This window comes from Danio aesculapii, chromosome 4 (genome assembly GCF_903798145.1).
Source record: "Danio aesculapii chromosome 4, fDanAes4.1, whole genome shotgun sequence".
In the NCBI taxonomy this organism is placed as follows: Eukaryota; Metazoa; Chordata; class Actinopteri; order Cypriniformes; family Danionidae; genus Danio; species Danio aesculapii.
Window position 1 is genome coordinate 20771391 of NC_079438.1, and position 18841 is coordinate 20790231.

At 40.9% G+C, this 18841-nt stretch overlaps 10 non-coding genes and 1 pseudogene across 10 annotated transcripts; 2 read left to right on the forward strand and 9 right to left on the reverse strand.

Moving 5' to 3' along the window:
• LOC130222237 (oocyte zinc finger protein XlCOF6-like) overlaps window positions 1-18841 on the forward strand; it is a 314140-nt pseudogene that overhangs the window by 106774 nt on the left and 188525 nt on the right.
• Window positions 9773-9845, reverse strand: trnaf-gaa (transfer RNA phenylalanine (anticodon GAA)). The gene has a single exon. It is a non-coding gene; the product is annotated as a tRNA-Phe (tRNA).
• On the reverse strand, window positions 9933-10006 carry trnai-aau (transfer RNA isoleucine (anticodon AAU)). Its single transcript has one exon. It is a non-coding gene; the product is annotated as a tRNA-Ile (tRNA).
• Window positions 10116-10187, reverse strand: trnaq-uug (transfer RNA glutamine (anticodon UUG)). Its single transcript has one exon. It is a non-coding gene; the product is annotated as a tRNA-Gln (tRNA).
• On the forward strand, window positions 13583-13701 carry LOC130223825 (5S ribosomal RNA). Its single transcript, XR_008836938.1, has one exon. It is a non-coding gene; the product is annotated as a 5S ribosomal RNA (ribosomal RNA).
• On the reverse strand, window positions 15832-15903 carry trnap-ugg (transfer RNA proline (anticodon UGG)). Its single transcript has one exon. It is a non-coding gene; the product is annotated as a tRNA-Pro (tRNA).
• trnaq-uug (transfer RNA glutamine (anticodon UUG)) lies at window positions 16314-16385 on the reverse strand. Its single transcript has one exon. It is a non-coding gene; the product is annotated as a tRNA-Gln (tRNA).
• On the reverse strand, window positions 16966-17037 carry trnaq-uug (transfer RNA glutamine (anticodon UUG)). The gene has a single exon. It is a non-coding gene; the product is annotated as a tRNA-Gln (tRNA).
• On the reverse strand, window positions 17618-17689 carry trnaq-uug (transfer RNA glutamine (anticodon UUG)). The gene has a single exon. It is a non-coding gene; the product is annotated as a tRNA-Gln (tRNA).
• On the reverse strand, window positions 18158-18229 carry trnap-ugg (transfer RNA proline (anticodon UGG)). Its single transcript has one exon. It is a non-coding gene; the product is annotated as a tRNA-Pro (tRNA).
• Window positions 18641-18712, reverse strand: trnaq-uug (transfer RNA glutamine (anticodon UUG)). The gene has a single exon. It is a non-coding gene; the product is annotated as a tRNA-Gln (tRNA).

Here is an 18841-nt window from a genome sequence, read left to right on the forward strand (position 1 = left end):
CAGAGTTATAAAGTCAGATTTCTAACTTTTATTTCTTTTGAATTTCGACACTTTCTCACGACATTTCATATTACGTTACGGGAGTTCCTGTCGCCAGCAGGTGAACGTTTCTGTGACGGCAAGGTATGGTCAAATTTACTTTTTGGTATGATAATTATTTATGATATGAAGTGTTACAGTAAATGTGTTATAATAGAAGCCTTTGGCGAGTCTAAAATCCAAACATTTTGGCGCGTGCTCATGCGGTTTCCTAGTCCGTATAGTCCTGTTGCTTTATGGACAATTAAGTATGGTAGTTTAATATCATTGCACCAAAAGGGAGTAAAATTAGGTTTAGATTCAAAGCTTGCTTTGTTATGTACAGTGTACTAACCACAAAAGTACATGCATTTTGTTTTCTGGCTTATATACTCGGTCTAGGCTTTATATCGGCCTCTAGCCTCACCATGTTTTCCTATTAAAACTATCATTGTAAGATGGACGAATTAATAATTTTACTGAGGGAGAGAAACATTCCTGAAACAACTATCAAAAGACTGGAGGAAGACAAGGTAATACTGAAACAAACAATTTAACACACACTTTAAAAGTCATAATTTGTAAGAAGTGAACATTTTAATCCATGTTTAAGTCACTTGCAGTTTTATTTCTTAAAGGGATTATATACTGTTTATTTTACAATAAATAACTTAAGCTAAACACTTTGGCAAAGCTCCAGTGTTTACCTAAACACTTTCGATTATACTTCAGTTTACTGACTGAATCTTAATATTAACTAGTTGCCTGTTGACATGCATAATACTAGCAGATTGGCTGTTTATTGGTACTTAATCAGAATCAGAATCAGAATCGGTTTTATTGCCAAGTGTGCTTCACACACACAAGGAATTTGTTTTGGCTACAGAAGCTTCCAGTGTACATAAAGTGACAAGTGACAACACAAAATAATCTGAAAAAATAAAATAATAATAATAAAAAATGATGAACATTAAACAGATGCGGTTAGTGAAGAAACCTGGATGTTGAGTTGTATGTACAGATTGTTATAAATATACAGGTTATAAGGTGCTGTGTACAAGTGCGAATGTAGAAAGTATTGCATTGTATATTGATATAAGGTGCTTTGTACAAGTGCGTATGAGAAAGTATTGCACATATTTATTGCACAGTAGGGGAATATTTAACTGTTCATAAGGTAGACAGCCTGAGGAAAGAAACTTTTCCTGTGTCTGGCTGTTTTTGTGCTTGGTGCTCTGAAGCGCCGACCAGAGGGTAACAGTTCGAACAGGTAGTGTGCTGGGTGTGAGGCGTCCAGAGTGATTTTGCGAGCCCTTTTACTCACTCTGGAAGAGTACAGTTCTTGAAGTGTAGGAAGGGTAGTGCCAGTGATTCGTTCAGCAGTCCGGACTATTCGCTGTAGTCTACGGAGGTCAGTTTTGGCAGCTGAGCCGAACCAGACGGTGATTGAAGTGCAGAGGATGGATTGGATGACAGCTGAGTAGAACTGTACGAGCAGCTCCTGTGGCAGGTTGAACTTCCTCAGCTGACGAAGGAAGTACAGTCTCTGCTGGGCTTTCTTCACAATAGAGTCTATATGAGTGTCCCACTTCAGATCCTGAGAGATGGTGGTGCCCAGGAACCTGAATGACTCTACTGCAGCCACAGTGCTGTTCATGATGGTGAGTGGGGGGGAGTGCAGGGGGGTTTCTCCTGAAGTCCACTATCATCTCCACTGTTTTGAGCGTGTTCAGCTCCAGGTTGTTGTATCTGCACCATAACGCCAGCCGCTCCACCTCCTGTCTGTATGCAGACTCGTCATCGTTCTGGATGAGGCCGATAACAGTAGTGTCGTCTGCAAACTTAATGAGTTTGATGGAGGGGTCTTTTGCAGTGCAGTCGTTGGTGTACAGGGAGAAGAGCAGTGGAGAAAGAACACATCCCTGGGGGGCACCAGTGCTGATGGTGCGACTGTCGGATGTGATTTTGCCCATTCTGACTAGCTGCTGTCTATCTGTCAGAAAGCTGGTGATCCATTGACAGACAGAGCTAGGAACAGAGAGCTGGGCCAGTTTGTACTCAAGCAGTGATGGGACGATGGTGTTAAAGGCAGAACTGAAGTCCACAAACAGAATCCTTGCGTAGTTCCCTGGTTTGTCCAGATGTTGTAGGGTATAATGCAGTCCCATGTTGACTGCATCATCCACAGACCGGTTTGCTCTATAGGCGAACTGCAGGGGGTCCAGCAGGGGTCCAGTGATGTCCTTCAGATATGCTAGCACCAGTCTTTCGAATGACTTCATGGCCACAGATGTTAAGGCCACAGGTCTGTAGTCATTGAGTGATGTGATCTTTGGCTTCTTTGGGATTGGGATGATGGTGGAGCGCTTAAAGCAGGATGGAACTTTGCGCTGTTCCAGTGATCTATTGAAGATATGGGAGAAAATGGGAGCCAGCTGGTCAGCGCAGGTTCTCAGACAGGCTGGTGAGACACCATCTGGCCCTGGTGCTTTCCTTCTCTTCTGTTTACTGAAGATCTGACGCACATTTTCCTCACTGATCTGAAGAGCAGGGGGGGAGAGGAAGATGGCTGGAGGTGTTGATGGCTGTGTAGGGCGATGGTCCGGGCTGTGTTGATGTGGTGTTGATGGCTGTGTAGGGAGATGGTCCGGGCTGTGTTGATGTGGTATTGATGGCCGTGTAGGGCGATGGTCCGGGCTGTGTTGATGTGGTGTTGATGGCTGTGTAGGGAGATGGTCCGGGTGGGTGTGAGGTGTCTGGTCATAGGTGTCAAACCTACAGTAGAACATATTCAGCTCGTTTGCAATATGTTTATTGCTGTCGATACTGGGGGACGGTGTCTTGTAATTAGTGAAATCTTTTAAGCCTCTCCACACTGATGCAGGGTCGTTAGCTGAAAACTGGTTTTGCAGCTTTTTGGCATAGCTTTTCTTAGCCACACCAATCTCCTTTGTCAATGTGTTCCTGGCCCGATTGTACAAGATCCTGTCACCACTCCTGTAAGCATCCTCTTTGGCCTGACGAAGCTGTCTGAGTTTTGGTGTGAACCATGGTTTATCATTGTTAAATGACAAGTAGGTCCTGGTAGGGATGCATAACTCCTCACAGAAACTGATGTATGATGTTACAGTCTCTGTGAGCTCGTCCAGATCTGTGGCTGCAGCTTCAAAAACATCCCAGTCAGTGCATTCAAAACAGGCTTGTAAGACCTGCTCTGTGTCGTTGGTCCATCTCTTGACAGTCCTTAATACTGGCTTAGTAGTTTTAAGTTTTTGCCTGTAAGTTGGTATAAGATGAACCAGGCAGTGATCGGAGAGTCCTAGAGCTGCTCTGGCGACGGAGCAATATGCATCCTTTATTGTGGTGTAGCAATGGTCCAAAATTTTATTGCCTCTGGTGGGGCATGTAATGTGCTGTTTGAATTTAGGCAGCGCATGTGTGAGTTTTGCCTGATTAAAGTCCCCAAGTATGATAAAAGTAGAGTCCGGGTGTTGTTGTTCTGTCTCTGTGATCAGATCAGCCAGCTGTTGCAGCGCAGTACTCACGTGTGCTTGTGGTGGAATGTAAACACAGACGAGAATGAACGAGGAAAACTCTCTTGGTGAATAAAACGGCTTACAGTTAATGAAAAGCACTTCCACATCAGGACAGCACATCTTCTTTAACACAGTTACATCCGTACACCACCTTCTGTTGATGTAAAAGCATGTCCCACCACCGCGCGTTTTGCCCGTTGACTCCGTATCGCGATCTGCTCTGTACAGCTGAAAGTCCGGTAGGTTTAATGCGCTGTCCGGAATGGCTTCGTTTAGCCAGGTTTCCGTGAAACACAGGACAGCAGAGTTGTTAAAGTTCTTGTTTTTGCATGTGAGCAGAAGTAGTTCGTCCATTTTGTTAGGAAGAGAGCGGAGATTCGCCAGGTGAATGCTGGGCAGCGCCGTTCTGAAGCCGCGCTGTCTTAGCCTGACGAGCGCGCCGGCTCGCTTCCCACGCTTGCGCGTCTTGTAGCGTTTCCACAATGCGGCTGCTCCGCCGACCACAATGTTCCGCAAAACGCCACAAAAATCAAAATCCAGTTCTTGATTAGTTGGTGTGCACTGCCGAATGTTCAGCAGCTCGTCCCTGGTGTAACTGATCGTGTTTGACAAACATAAAACAGGACAGACTAACAAAAACAGTACAAACACTGGAGAGCCCCACGCCGAAGCGGCCATCCGCGGCGCCATCTTGGTGAGGTAATCACCAAGATGTGTGGTTTGGAACCTGCAATGCATCCTGCAGGAAAACACTTCAACGCATAGTGAGAACAGCTGAGAAGATCATTGGTGTCTCTCTCCCCTCCATTCAGGACATTTACAGCACACTTCTTACCCGTAAAGCCCTCTGCATAACAGCAGATGCCACCCACCCAATGCACAACTTCTTCAGTCTGCTGCCATCACACACACACACACACACACACACACACACACACACACACACACACACACACACACACACATACATTAATTTATATATATTTGGTTGACAATAAATAAATAAAAGAAAGAATTAATGAATGAATTCTACAGTCTGCTTGTGCCTCTATGTTTGTTAGTTACTGGAGACATCCAGTAAGACAGTCAAATATTCAGTCCAAATGCACTGGAGAGACCTGAAACATGTTAATTTTTCCTTATTGGCTATATGACATTTAGATGTTGCATATTATTCTGTGGTCTTAAGGAAAGTGTTAAGTATTTCAGCACATAAGAGCAAATATAGCTTATAGCCCATTTCGTTGCGCTTGGCAGCTTTTCACTAATAAAGCTCTTCATGTAAATTTCATTTTTCAATTTTAGCACGTCATATAAAAACATCGCCCTTGCGCCCTCATTTATGATATCCTGCCGCCGGGCCTGCTATAGCGAAACTTTATTGTTTGAGAAGAAACAAAAACGGAAACTGTGCATGAAAACCTGGCTGGGAAGACGGTGATAACATGAATTTTCTGTTCTTCAACGAGAAAAAAAAATCGCAGACACGACACAATGACGGCGTTTATTATACAACGCAGTGTTTACGATCATATTAACAACTAACATTAATATCAATAACTCCTCTGGCTTTAGACTTTACCTTTTAGAGCTTGTTCTTGTCGGCGCAATATAAGTTTATTGCATGTATAGCTCCGAATCAGATTATGAAGAATGATTAAGAGCATGCTTTTCCTTTATTTCATCCTTTCCGTAAGGTGTTTTATTTATTTATTATTCATTTATTATTTATTATTATATTTTTTAAATAATGATGACAATATTCACTGTCTAAGCATTCCTTGGTATACTACCAACAAATTACGCCCCTGTACCCAAGTAGCCTACCTAAGTTAATTTACATTTCATGTAAAAAATAAGAAATCAAAAAAGTCCAAAGTATTATGCTAAATATCTGTACAAACGAACATGTTTGTTGTTTAACTTTCGTTGATAAAACAACACAATACAGCCTATAATAATGTAGGCTAGTGAAATAGAAATAACCTTAACTGCTTGAAACAGTAAACGTTACATTTTAGAAACTTCACAAATACTAATCAATAATAATATAAATAGTAACGAAGAACAAAAATATTAGCCTAGGCTTGTAACAACATAAGTCAGATGTTGAAAAACTGCTTCTCTCCGCCTTTTGTTTTCTATTCATATTTTAAATTCTTTGCCAGAAAAACTAACATGTTGACTTTGTTCGGTTTAAACGGAGACTTATTTGAGATTACAATGTTTCCAGCAGCACTGAGACGGCGTGCCTGTAGCGCATGCAGATACTTTTTCGCAACCGTGGCAAAGAGGGTATCTTGCTCCGCCGCCTGCATTTCTCGGAAACCAGCTCTACATCGCGGAGCGGCGCGTTCTCAACTACCAAATATGCTGCTCCATTTCTCATCAACGTCTACTATTTATCAGTTTCTCTTTTGTATTTGGCCATTTTTGAAAAGGCCTCTCTGCCATACCTGGCTGGACTAGCTGGGCATTTGCGTTCAGTAGATGACACCGGAGCTGGCTCCGCATTCCATGGGCTGGGTGACATGACCGCAGCTCTGGAGGTTCGACGTGTTTGTCCATTTAACACTTATTTTTCTAAACAAGCCCAACAAATAGCTTCATCCTAATTATTGATTCGCCTTTCTCGTTCGCCACGAATCCAAAATGTTTCCAGATTGGCGCTGAGCGAGCATAAGCAGAGCGTAAAACACTGGCTGCAGTCAGTAAACCATTTAACAGATGCCCCGTCTGCAGCCAAACTTTAAAAATGTATAAAGCATATTTTAATCGTTTAACTGATACCATTCATCGGTTACAAACGTGCCCTTTCGGTTATTGCTTAATCGGTTATTTTGAGCATCCCCAACTAAACCGCATGTGAAAGCTCTATTTTTTTTTCTCTCACGGCCGCACGCCGGAGATCCGGCATGGTGCCGGAATACTTTAAGGCCTGGTAAGATCATGTTTATTACTAAGAAAACTAAATCAAAATTATATTTTAATTGAACACATCTGATCACATAAGGTACGCACAGAAAAGTCTGTTTAGTGTTGTGGAAAGGCAAAGCTGAATATCTGTGGTTAAACTGCCACCCAGCGGTCAAAAGCTGCTGGTGCACCAAGTACCGCTGTCGCCGCGGTATGAATGGCGCCATAAGGAACACATTGAAGTAGTAACATCTGTACAAGGACGCGAGAACATTTTAAATCAGCCTTTATTCTTAAACAGTGACATTCTTAATCAAGAGAAAGTGGTGTTTTTTAGGAAATGGTGGGAGGTGGGAATAACAAGAGTAAGGGATGTTTTATATGAATTTAAGGAAGGATTCTTACCGGTGCAGTATGTTATTGATGTGATGGATGAAGCGAAGGAGGATTTTAATAGACAAGACTTAATAAAGGAATACGGCATAATTAAAAATGCCATACCTGCAGAATGGTTAACAAGAATAGAAAACATGGAAGAAAATAAACCAAGTAAAGATGTGAGTGTAAGATTTGGAGAGAAATGGTGGGATTTTAAAGATTGTACAGTGAAAATGATTTATGGGTTTTTTAGAGATGGGGTTTTTAAGAAACCTGGTGCAAATCAGTACTGGATACGGCTGTTTAAAGATGTAAATGAAGACAACATATGGGCTAATATAAATGACAAATTTGTACAATCAAAACTGGAGAATTTAGAATATTTTATCAGGAGTAAAGCAGTGTTTACAGATGTCATTTTAAACAAAATAGGGATGGAGGAAAGTCTCACATGTAAAGTATGTCAAGATGCAGATGAAGGATTTTTACACTTGTTTTTATATTGTAATGAGTTAAAAGATTTTAATGAGAAATGCAAAAACATGATTTTAACTTTAAAAGGAGAAAGAGACGACAATCTAGAGTGGGAAAAGGTGTTACTGTTGGGGCTGAACAAAGAATGTGATAATAAAAAACTCATAAATTTACTTGTGATTTTAATGAAAAGTGCAATATGGGAGAGAAGAGTTGTAGCAAAAAAGGAAAAAGTTTTATTAAATGTGTGGAATGTGTTTAAGAGGAAGGTGGAGAAATATTTTGAATGTCTATTTTATTATTTTAAGTTAGAGGAAATGCAGGAGGCTTTTTATGATGTTTTTACTCAAGAAGTCACAAAGATTTTAAATTACACAGGAATAAAAATGTCTTTTTTAAAATGTGATTTTACCTTTTAAGGAACACTACTTGCAACATTTTATGTAAAAAAAAAACACATTGTTGTAAAGCTATGATGTAAAATGGACCTTTTTAATGTTTTGTCTTAAGTGTAATCTGTATAAATAAGTGAATTGTAGGAATTTTGAACAGTATAATAAAAGAAAAAAAAAAAAGTGACCACCTGGGAAAAAGATAGCGTTTTTGTCAAATGGAAGCAGGTGGATTTGAGGGTGAAGCAGCTGGACTTGAGGGTCCTAGAAAACCCATAGTAACTGTTATTCTCTGGCCTTCAAGGGAATAGAACGCTATTTTAGCTTTTTTGTGCGGTGCTGGCAAAAAAAAACAGGTCCCATCTAGATTTGAATTTAGATCGCTGGATGCAGAGTGCTATCCATTACATTATGGAACCTCAAGATGGTGTAGAGCTGCTGCCCGAGATGAAGATGATGAATTAAAAAACTGGCCTTGCAGGAAAGTAGCAGAAGGTCCATCCAAGGCAAGGCCAATGTGCATTGATTTCTGAGTAACTCGTCATTCGGCATGCAGGGCTCCTCACACATTTACTGGAGCATTACTAGGTAGGGCCTTCAAAAGAAAAGCACGCCATTCTAGGCAATTTGACGACTAAATGGCAGGCAGGGCAAAGAAGCCACCACAGAACAGATGTGATCTTATTTTTTCTTTTTCGACCACGTCTAAAATGTTCAATTTTGATTGTGAAAAGGGGAATTAGCTTAAATGGTCGACCAGTCGCTTAGCATGCGAGAAGTAGCGGGATCGATGCCCGCATTCTCCACTTGTGTTTTCATGCCTTTCACAGTGGCTTTTATTGCAAAGCTGGTTGCACCTGGAGGGTTTAGAGCGAATTTCCTTACGTCAGCTTTGCCGGTTCTGTGTAGTACTAATCATTGCAATCCTTCAGAAGCCCTATCAAGTCACAGTTTTCTTTTATTCGATGGCGCGTCCGCAGTGGGAAATCAAAGCACTAAATATATAGCAGAGTGCTGTCGATTAGCCCATAGGAATCATCACCAGAAGCGATGTGACCAGCTGGGAAAAAGATAGCGTTTTGGTCAAATGGAAGCAGGTGGACTTGAGGGTGAAGCAGCTGGACTTGAGGGTCCTAGAAAATCCATAGTAACTGTTATTCTCTGGCCTTCAAGGGAATAGAATGCTATTTTAGCTTTTTTGTGCGGTGCTGGCAAAAAAAAAAACAGGTCCCATCTAGATTTGAATTTAGATCGCTGGATGCAGAGTGCTATCCATTACATTATGGAACCTCAAGATGGTGTAGAGCTGCTGCCCGAGATGAAGATGATGAATTAAAAAACTGGCCTTGCAGGAAAGTAGCAGAAGGTCCATCCAAGGCAAGGCCAATGTGCATTGATTTCTGAGTAACTCGTCATTCGGCATGCAGGGCTCCTCACACATTTACTGGAGCATTACTAGGTAGGGCCTTCAAAAGAAAAGCACGCCATTCTAGGCAATTTGACGACTAAATGGCAGGCAGGGCAAAGAAGCCACCACAGAACAGATGTGATCTTATTTTTTCTTTTTCGACCACGTCTAAAATGTTCAATTTTGATTGTGAAAAGGGGAATTAGCTTAAATGGTAGAACGGTCGCTTAGCATGCATGAGAGAGGTAGCTGGATCGATGCCCGCATTATCCACTTCTGTTTTCATGCCTTTCACACTGGCTTTTATTGCAAAGCTGGTTGCACCTGGAGGGTTTAGAGCGAATTTCCTTACGTCAGCTATGCCGGTTCTGTATAGTACTAATCATTGCAATCCCTCAGAAGCCCTATCAAGTCACAGTTTTCTTTTATTCGATGGCGCGTCAGCAGTGGGAAATCAAAGCACTAAATATATAGCAGAGTGCTGTCGATTAGGCCATAGGAATCATCACCAGAAGCGATGTGACCACCTGGGAGAAAGATAGCGTTTTGGTCAAATGGAAGCAGGTGGACTTAAGGGTGAAGAGGCTAGGCTTTTTGGGTGACTTTTATTCAACTGACCCTGTGCCCAAAACAGAACAAGAACATTGCTTTGCCGAAACCCGGGATCGAACCAGGGACCTTTAGATCTTCAGTCTAACGCTCTCCCAACTGAGCTATTTCGGCTGCCATGACACAGCTTTCCTGCAGCAGGGATGTCTGTGAGACCAAGCTGAGCCCTTAAGTGCATCTGAGGCATAAGAGGTAAAAATTTGGCCAGTACGGGTATCGAACCCGCGAGCTTGGCGTTATTAGCACCACGCTCTAACCAACTGAGCTAACCGGCCGTTTTCTTACCAGTGTGCTGGAAAACCCAGAGTTACTGTCATTCTTTGGCCTTCAAGGGAACAGGATGCTATTTTAACTTTTTTTGTGCGGTGCTGGCAAAATAAAAACAGGTCCCACCGAGATTTGAACTCGGATCACTGGATTCAAAGTCCAGAGTGCTAACCATTACACCATGGAACCTTTAGATGATGTAGAGCTGCTGGCCGACATGAAGATGATGAATTAAAGAAAATGGCCTTGCAGGAAAGTAGCAGAAGGTCCATCCAAGGCAAGGCCAATGTGCATTGATTTCTGAGTAACTCGTCATTTGGCATGCAGGGCTCCTCACACATTTACTGGAGCAGGACTAGGTAGGGCCTTCAAAAGAAAAGCACGCCATTCTAGGCAATTTGACGACTAAATGGCAGGCAGGGCAAAGAAGCCACCACAGAACAGATGTGATCTTATTTTTTCTTTTTCGACCACGTCTAAAATGTTCAATTTGATTGTGAAAAGGGGAATTAGCTTAAATGGTAGACCGGTCGCTTAGCATGCGAGAAGTAGCGGGATCGATGCCCGCATTCTCCACTTGTGTTTTCATGCCTTTCACAGTGGCTTTTATTGCAAAGCTGGTTGCACCTGGAGGGTTTAGAGCGAATTTCCTTACGTCAGCTTTGTGTAGTAATGAAGTAATGAAGACATTTTAAAAGAAATAAAAACATACTATGAGGAGGTATTTAAAACACAAGGAGTTGATGAATTACAAATGGAAAAATTATTAAAACAGATAAAAACAAAAATAGATGAAGAGGATAAAAGAGAATGTGACCAAGAAATAAGAGAAGAAGAAATAAGAAAAGCAATAGAAAGCTTGAACAAAAGGAAAAGTCCAGGAATAGATGGGTTAAATAGTGAATTTTACGTATGTTTTAAAGAAATTTTAATACCAATTTTAACTGAAATTTTTAAAGAAATACTGCAAAAAGAAGAATTAAATGAAAGAATGGGAATGGGATTAATGAAATTAATTCACAAAAAAGGAGATAGCAAATCGATTAAAAGAAGTGATGCCAAAAATAATTCAAACAACACAGGCCTACGCGATAAAAGGAAGAGACATAGCAGACATAACAATGAGCATAAAAGACATCATAGAATATATGAAGGACAAAAAAGAGGAAGGATATATAATAAGTTTGGATTTCGAAAAGCTTTTGACAGAGTTGAACACCAGTTTTTATTCGAAGTACTTAAAAAGTTTGGTTTTGGAGAAGTTTTTAGAAAATGGATAAGGATTTTATATAAGGGTATTTTAACACAAATTAAATGTAATGGCTTTTTAACGGAATGTTTTAAAATAACAAGATCGATAAGGCAAGGATGTCCTCTGTCAGCACTCTTATATTCACTTGTGGCAGAATCCCTGGGCCTAGCTATCAGTGAAGAAGAAAAAATAAAAGGAATGGAAATTGAAGAAAATAAAGTAAATAAAATGTTTCAATATGCAGATGACACTACATTAATAGTAAAAGGAAAAGAGAGTGTGAAAGAAGCAATGAAAATAGTACAACAGTTTTGTAAAGGATCAGGAAGTAAAGTAAATGAAGACAAAACGGTTTATATGAAGTTTGGAAAGGAGACAGATTTAGCAGAATGCACCAATTTTAAAGAAGTAGAAGAAATAAAGATTTTAGGGGTTTTAATGGGGAAAGATGCCAGAACAGCTAGAGATAAGATGTGGGAGGGTTTTTTAACAGATATAGAAAGGAGGTTAAATTACTGGAAACTAAGAACACTGACATTAAAAGGGAAAGTTTTAATTATAAATGTTTTAATGGAGTCTAAATTGTGGCATGTTTTATATGTTTTAGAAATGCCAATGTGGATAGAAAAGAGGTTGAAAAAATGTTTTACTGATTTTTTATGGGGAGGTAAGCCACCAAGGATTGCTTTTAATACAGTTGTAGGGGAAACAGACAAGGGTGGGTTGGGTTTAATAGATGTAGAACAAAGGAAAAATAGTTTAAGAGTGAAAAGAATAAAGAAGTATCTAGAAAAAGAAAACAAAGCAGAGTGGAAAAAAACAATGAAATATTTTTTAAACAAATGTGGTCATTTTAACATGGGAGATGGGATTTTATGGATGAAAACAAAAGCTTGGATGACAGAAAACTTACCTGAATTTTATAGAGAAATTTTAAGCGCGTGGGGGAACTTTTTAACTATAGTGCAATATAAGCCACATGGAAGGGAAAACATTTTAAACCAACCTCTTTTCTTGAACAACAACATTTTAAGTCAAGGGAAGGTTTTATTTTTTAAGAAATGGATAGAAGTTGGGATTTTAAAAGTAAGGGACATTTTATATGAATTTAAAGAAGGCTTTTTAACTGAACAATATGTTATAGACACAATGGAGGAGGCGAAAGAGGAATACAACAGAAGGGAAATTGAGAAAAATCTTGGCATAATTAAACAGGCAATTCCGAAAGAATGGATACGAAGCATAGATAATTTTGAAAAAGAAAAAGAAACAAATGAAGTGTATGTGAAAATAGGAGAAAAAACACACGATTTTAAAGAATGTACTGTGAAGAATATTTATTGTTTTTTTAGAGAGAAAGTTTTTAAAGAACCAACAGCAAACAAATACTGGATGGAAAAATACAATGTAAAAGCAAATGAAATATGGGGGAACATGAAAGGAAGGTATGTAGAAACAAAAGTCGAATGTCTAGAATTTTTAATAAGGCACAAAGCAATCTTTTCAGATGTCATTTTAAACAAGATAGGGATGGAACAAAGTGCAATATGTAAAGTATGTCAAAAAGAAGAAGAGGGTTTTTTACACATGTTTTTATATTGTCAAGTATTGGAAAGTTTTTTAAAAGATTGTAAAGTTTTAATTAAAGGACTACTTGGAGACTGGGATGAAAATGAAACAGAATGGAACAGAGTATTGATGTTGGGATGGAATAAGAAAAATGAAAATAAGAAAATTGTCAACGTATGTATCATGCTGATGAAGAATGCAATGTGGGAAAGAAGAATTGTGGCAAAAAAAGAGAAAATTGTGATGGATGTATGGGCAATTTTAAGGAGGAAAACGGAAGGATATATGGAAAAACTGTATATATATTATAAAAACGAGGACAATTTAGGTGAACTGCACAAAATCTTGACGAACAAAGCATGTCAAGTTTTTAAAGAAATGAACTGGAATTTACCACAGTTTTAATGTTTTTGATTCCAAATGATGTTTTAATATGTATTGTATTATGCTTTACCGTGTAAAATTGTAACTGAAATTATTTTTAATAAAAAAATAAAAAAAATCTCATCTGAACTCGGAAGCAAAGCAGGGTTGGGCCTGGTTAGTACTTGGATGGGAGACCGCCTGGGAATACCAGGTGCTGTAAGCTTTTTGAATTCCTTCATTTGGCAAAAAAATTCATAAATAAATAAAAAATAAATAAAAAACTATTGAGGGGCCAAGGGCATTGTTTCTGTCAGTGCTGTTTCAAGGCAAGCTGAGCGGCACTTGGCTCCTGGTGCTGCGCCTATTTTTAAATAGCCAACTCTTGACGGCTGCTCTCGCTTACGGCCATACCACCCTGGCAATGCCTGATCTCATCTGAACTCAGAAGCAAAGCAGGGTTGGACCTGGTTAGTACTTGGATGGGAGACCGCCTGGGAATACCAGGTGCTGTAAGCTTTTTGAATTCCTTCAAGGAGGAGGACCGTGGTAGCATCAAATTGCTGTCTCAGCGTAAAGTATCGGAATTACTCACTGATTGGTGTGATTGAAAACGGTCTCATTCAGTTCACTGCTTTGAAGCAAGGAGAGAAGGAAGAGGTTCCACCGATATTTGGACTCGAATCACTGGATTCAAAGTCCAGAGTGCTAACCATTACACCATGGAAACAAGACCCTTCTTATAGGCTATCTAATGCTCGGAAACTGGTGTTGAAACAGGCCTCTGTGAAAGCCAAGCTGTCCCTCAAAGCCAAAAACAACTGCAAGGGCTCGTCCAGTAAATGAAACTGGGACCTCTCACACCCGAAGCAAGAATCATACCCCTAGACCAATGAGCCAATAAAAATCAGCAAGTTTACATGGCAACACTATCTGCTGACTAATCGGCATTCTCTGAAAACGGCCTCTGTCTAAAACCTCAATGCCCTCATAAAACATGAGACAACTGTACGGGCTCACCTGGAATTTGAACCTGGGAGCTCTCGTGGCATGAGCGAGAATCATTCTCCTAGAACAGCAAGCCACTGTGCAGGGAAGGTTTTATGTGGTGATACTATCTGCTGACAAACTGGAATTCTTCGAAAGAAGATTTTATGAAAGCCATAATTCTCCCACCCAAAACCAGACTCGCAGCCCCAGACCGACAAGTTGAGTCACTCGTTTACTTGAAATTTTTTGTTGTCCAGCTGTTTCATTGAGTAAATTGATCTCATCAGTTTCACAGATTTATGCTGCATGGCAAAACCACACATAATGTTACATAAGTGATTGCTGAAGGAGGACCGTGGTATCATCAAATAGATGTCTCAGCGTATAGTATCGGAACTACTCACTGATTGGTGTGATTGAAAATGGTCTCATTCATTTCACTGATTTAAAGCAAGGAGAGAAGGAGGAGGTTGCACAGAGATTTGAACTCGGATCCCTGGATTCAAAATCCAGAGTGCTAACCATTACACCATGGAACCAAGACACTTCTTATAGGCTATCTAATGCTAAGAAACTGGTATTGAAACAGGCCTCTGTGAAATCCAAGCTGTCACTCAAAACAAAAATCAAATGCAAGGGCTCGTCCAGGATTTTAACCCGGGACCTCTCACACCATAAGCAAGAATCATACACCTAGACCAACTAGCCACTTAAACATGAAGATTTCACATGGCATCAGAAGCAGAGCATGGTTGGAAATCTTTATGTAACAATTGAGTCAGTACACACCTTCAAAATCTCATGCGTTGAAGCAGGGCTTGTGCGTGAATTCTCCCACCCAAAACCAGACTCGCAGCCCCAGACCGACAAGTTGAGTCACTCGTTTACTTATAAATTTTTGTTGTCCAGCTGTTTCAGTGAGTAAATTGATCTCATCAGTTTCACAGATTTATGCTGCATGGCAAAACCACACATAACGTTACATAAGTGATTGCTGAAGGAGGATCGTGATAGCATCAAACAGCTATCTCAGCGTATAGTATCAGAACTACTCACTGATTGGTGTAATTGAAAATGGTCTCATTCAGTTCACTGATTTGAAGCAAGGAGAGAAGGAAGAGGTTCCACCGATATTTGGACTCGGATCACTGGATTCAAAGTCCAGAGTGCTAAGCATTACACCATGGAAACAAGACCCTTCTTATAGGCTATCTAATGCTCAGAAACTGGCATTGAAACAGGCCTCTGTGAAAGCCAAGCTGTCCCTCAAAGCAAAAAACAACTGCAAGGGCTCGTCCAGTAAATGAAACTGGGACCTCTCACACCCGAAGCAAGAATCAAACCCCTAGACCAACGAGCCAATAAAAAGCAGCAAGTTTACATGGCAACACTATCTGCTGACAAACCGGCATTCTCTGAAAACGGCCTCTGACTAAAACCTCAACGCCCTCATAAAACATGAGACAACTGTACGGGCTCACCCGGAATTTGAACCTGGGAGCTCTCGTGGCACAAGCGAGAATCATTCTCCTAGAACAGCAAGCCACTGTGCAGGGAAGGTTTTATGTGGTGATACTATCTGCTGACAAACTGGAATTCTTCGAAAGAAGATTTTATGAAAGCCATAATGCCCCCCTGTAAAACACAAGACAGCTGCAAGGGCTCGTCCAGGATTTGAACCCGGGACCTCTCGCACCCAAAGCGAGAATCATACCCCTAGACCAACGAGCCACTGACACGCGAAGCTTTCACATGGCATCAGAAGCAGTGCATGGTTGGAAATCTTTATGTAACAATTGAGTCACAACATACCTTCAAAATCTCATGCGTTGAAGCAGGGCTTGTGCGTGAATTCTCCCATCCAAAACCAGACTCGCAGCCCCAGACCGACAAGTTGAGTCACTCGTTTACTTATAAATTTTTGTTGTCCAGCTGTTTCAGTGAGTAAATTGATCTCATCAGTTTCACAGATTATGCTGCATGGCAAAACCACACATTATGTTACATAAGTGATTGCTGAAGGAGGACCGTGGGAGCATCAAATAGCTATCTCAGCGTATAGTATCGGAACTACTCACTGATTGGTGTGATTGAAAATGGTCTCATTCATTTCACTGATTTAAAGCAAGAAGCAAAGGCAGAGGTTCCACCAAGATTTGAACTCGGATCACTGGATTCAAAGTCCAGAGTGCTAACCATTACACCATGGCACCAACACACTTCGTACAGGCTATCAAATGCTCAGAAACTGGTTATGAAACAGGCCTCTGTGAAATCCAAGCTGTCCCTCAAAACAAAAATCAACCGCAAGGGCTCGTCCAGGATTTTAACCCGGGACCTCTCACACCCTAAGCGAGAATCATACACCTAGACCAACTAGCCACTAAAACATGAAGTTTTCACATGGCATCAGAAGCAGTGCATGGTTGGAAATCTTTATGTAACAATTGAGTCACAACATACCTTCAAAATCTCATGCGTTGAAGCAGGGCTTGTGCGTGAATTCTCCCACCCAAAACCAGACTCGCAGCCCCAGACCGACAAGTTGAGTCACTCGTTTACTTATAAATTTTTGTTGTCCAGCTGTTTCAGTGAGTAAATTGATCTCATCAGTTTCACAGATTTATGCTGCATGGCAAAACCACACATTATGTTACATAAGTGATTGCTGAAGGAGGACCGTGGGAGCATCAAATAGCTATCTCAGCGTATAGTATCGGAACTACTCACTGATTGGTGTGATTGAAAATGGTCTCATTCATTTCACTGATTTAAAGCAAGAAGCAAAGGCAGAGGTTCCACCGAGATTTGAACTCGGATCACTGGATTCAAAGTCCAGAGTGCTAACCATTACACCATGGAACCAAGACACTTCTTACAGGCTATCTAATGCTCAGAAACTGGTTATGAAACAGGCCTCTGTGAAATCCAAGCTGTCCCTCAAAACAAAAATCAACCGCAAGGGCTCGTCCAGGATTTTAACCCAGGACCTCTCACACCCTAAGCGAGAATCATACACCTAGACCAACTAGCCACTAAAACATGAAGTTTTCACATGGCATCAGAAGCAGTGCATGGTTGGAAATCTTTATGTAACAATTGAGTCAGTACATACAATCAAAATCTCATGCGTTGAAGCAGGGCTTGTGCGTGAATTCTCCCACCCAAAACTAGACTCGCAGCCCCAGACCGACAAGTTGAGTCACTCGTTTACTTATAAATTTTTGTTGTCCAGCTGTTTCAGTGAGTAAATTGATCTCATCAGTTTCACAGATTTATGCTGCATGGCAAAACCATACATAACGTTACATAAGTGATTGCTGAAGGAGGTTCGTGATAGCATCAAACAGCTATCTCAGCGTATAGTATCAGAACTACTCACTGATTGGTGTGATTGAAAATGGTCTCATTCATTTCACTGATTTAAAGCAAGAAGCAAAGGCAGAGGTTCCACCAAGATTTGAACTCGGATCACTGGATTCAAAGTCCAAAGTGCTAACCATTACACCATGGAACCAAGAAACTTCTTACACGCTATATAATGCTCGGAAACTGGCGTTGAAACAGGCCTCTGTGAAAGCCAAGCTGTCCCTCAAAGCAAAAAACAACTGCAAGGGCTCGTCCAGTAAATGAAACTGGGACCTCTCACACCCGAAGCAAGAATCAAACCCCTAGACCAACGAGCCAATAAAAAGCAGCAAGTTTACATGGCAACACTATCTGCTGACAAACCGGCATTCTCTGAAAACGGCCTCTGACTAAAACCTCAACGCCCTCATAAAACATGAGACAACTGTACGGGCTCACCCGGAATTTGAACCTGGGAGCTCTCGTGGCACAAGCGAGAATCATTCTCCTAGAACAGCAAGCCACTGTGCAGGGAAGGTTTTATGTGGTGATACTATCTGCTGACAAACTGGAATTCTTCGAAAGAAGATTTTATGAAAGCCATAATGCCCCCCTGTAAAACACAAGACAGCTGCAAGGGCTCGTCCAGGATTTGAACCCGGGACCTCTCGCACCCAAAGCGAGAATCATACCCCTAGACCAACGAGCCACTGACACGCGAAGCTTTCACATGGCATCAGAAGCAGTGCATGGTTGGAAATCTTTATGTAACAATTGAGTCACAACATACCTTCAAAATCTCATGCGTTGAAGCAGGGCTTGTGCGTGAATTCTCCCATCCAAAACCAGACTCGCAGCCCCAGACCGACAAGTTGAGTCACTCGTTTACTTATAAATTTTTGTTGTCCAGCTGTTTCAGTGAGTAAATTGATCTCATCAGTTTCACAGATTTATGCTGCATGGCAAAACCACACATTATGTTACATAAGTGATTGCTGAAGGAGGACCGTGGGAGCATCAAATAGCTATCTCAGCGTATAGTATCGGAACTACTCACTGATTGGTGTGATTGAAAATGGTCTCATTCATTTCACTGATTTAAAGCAAGAAGCAAAGGCAGAGGTTCCACCAAGATTTGAACTCGGATCACTGGATTCAAAGTCCAGAGTGCTAACCATTACACCATGGCACCAACACACTTCGTACAGGCTATCAAATGCTCAGAAACTGGTTATGAAACAGGCCTCTGTGAAATCCAAGCTGTCCCTCAAAACAAAAATCAACCGCAAGGGCTCGTCCAGGATTTTAACCCGGGACCTCT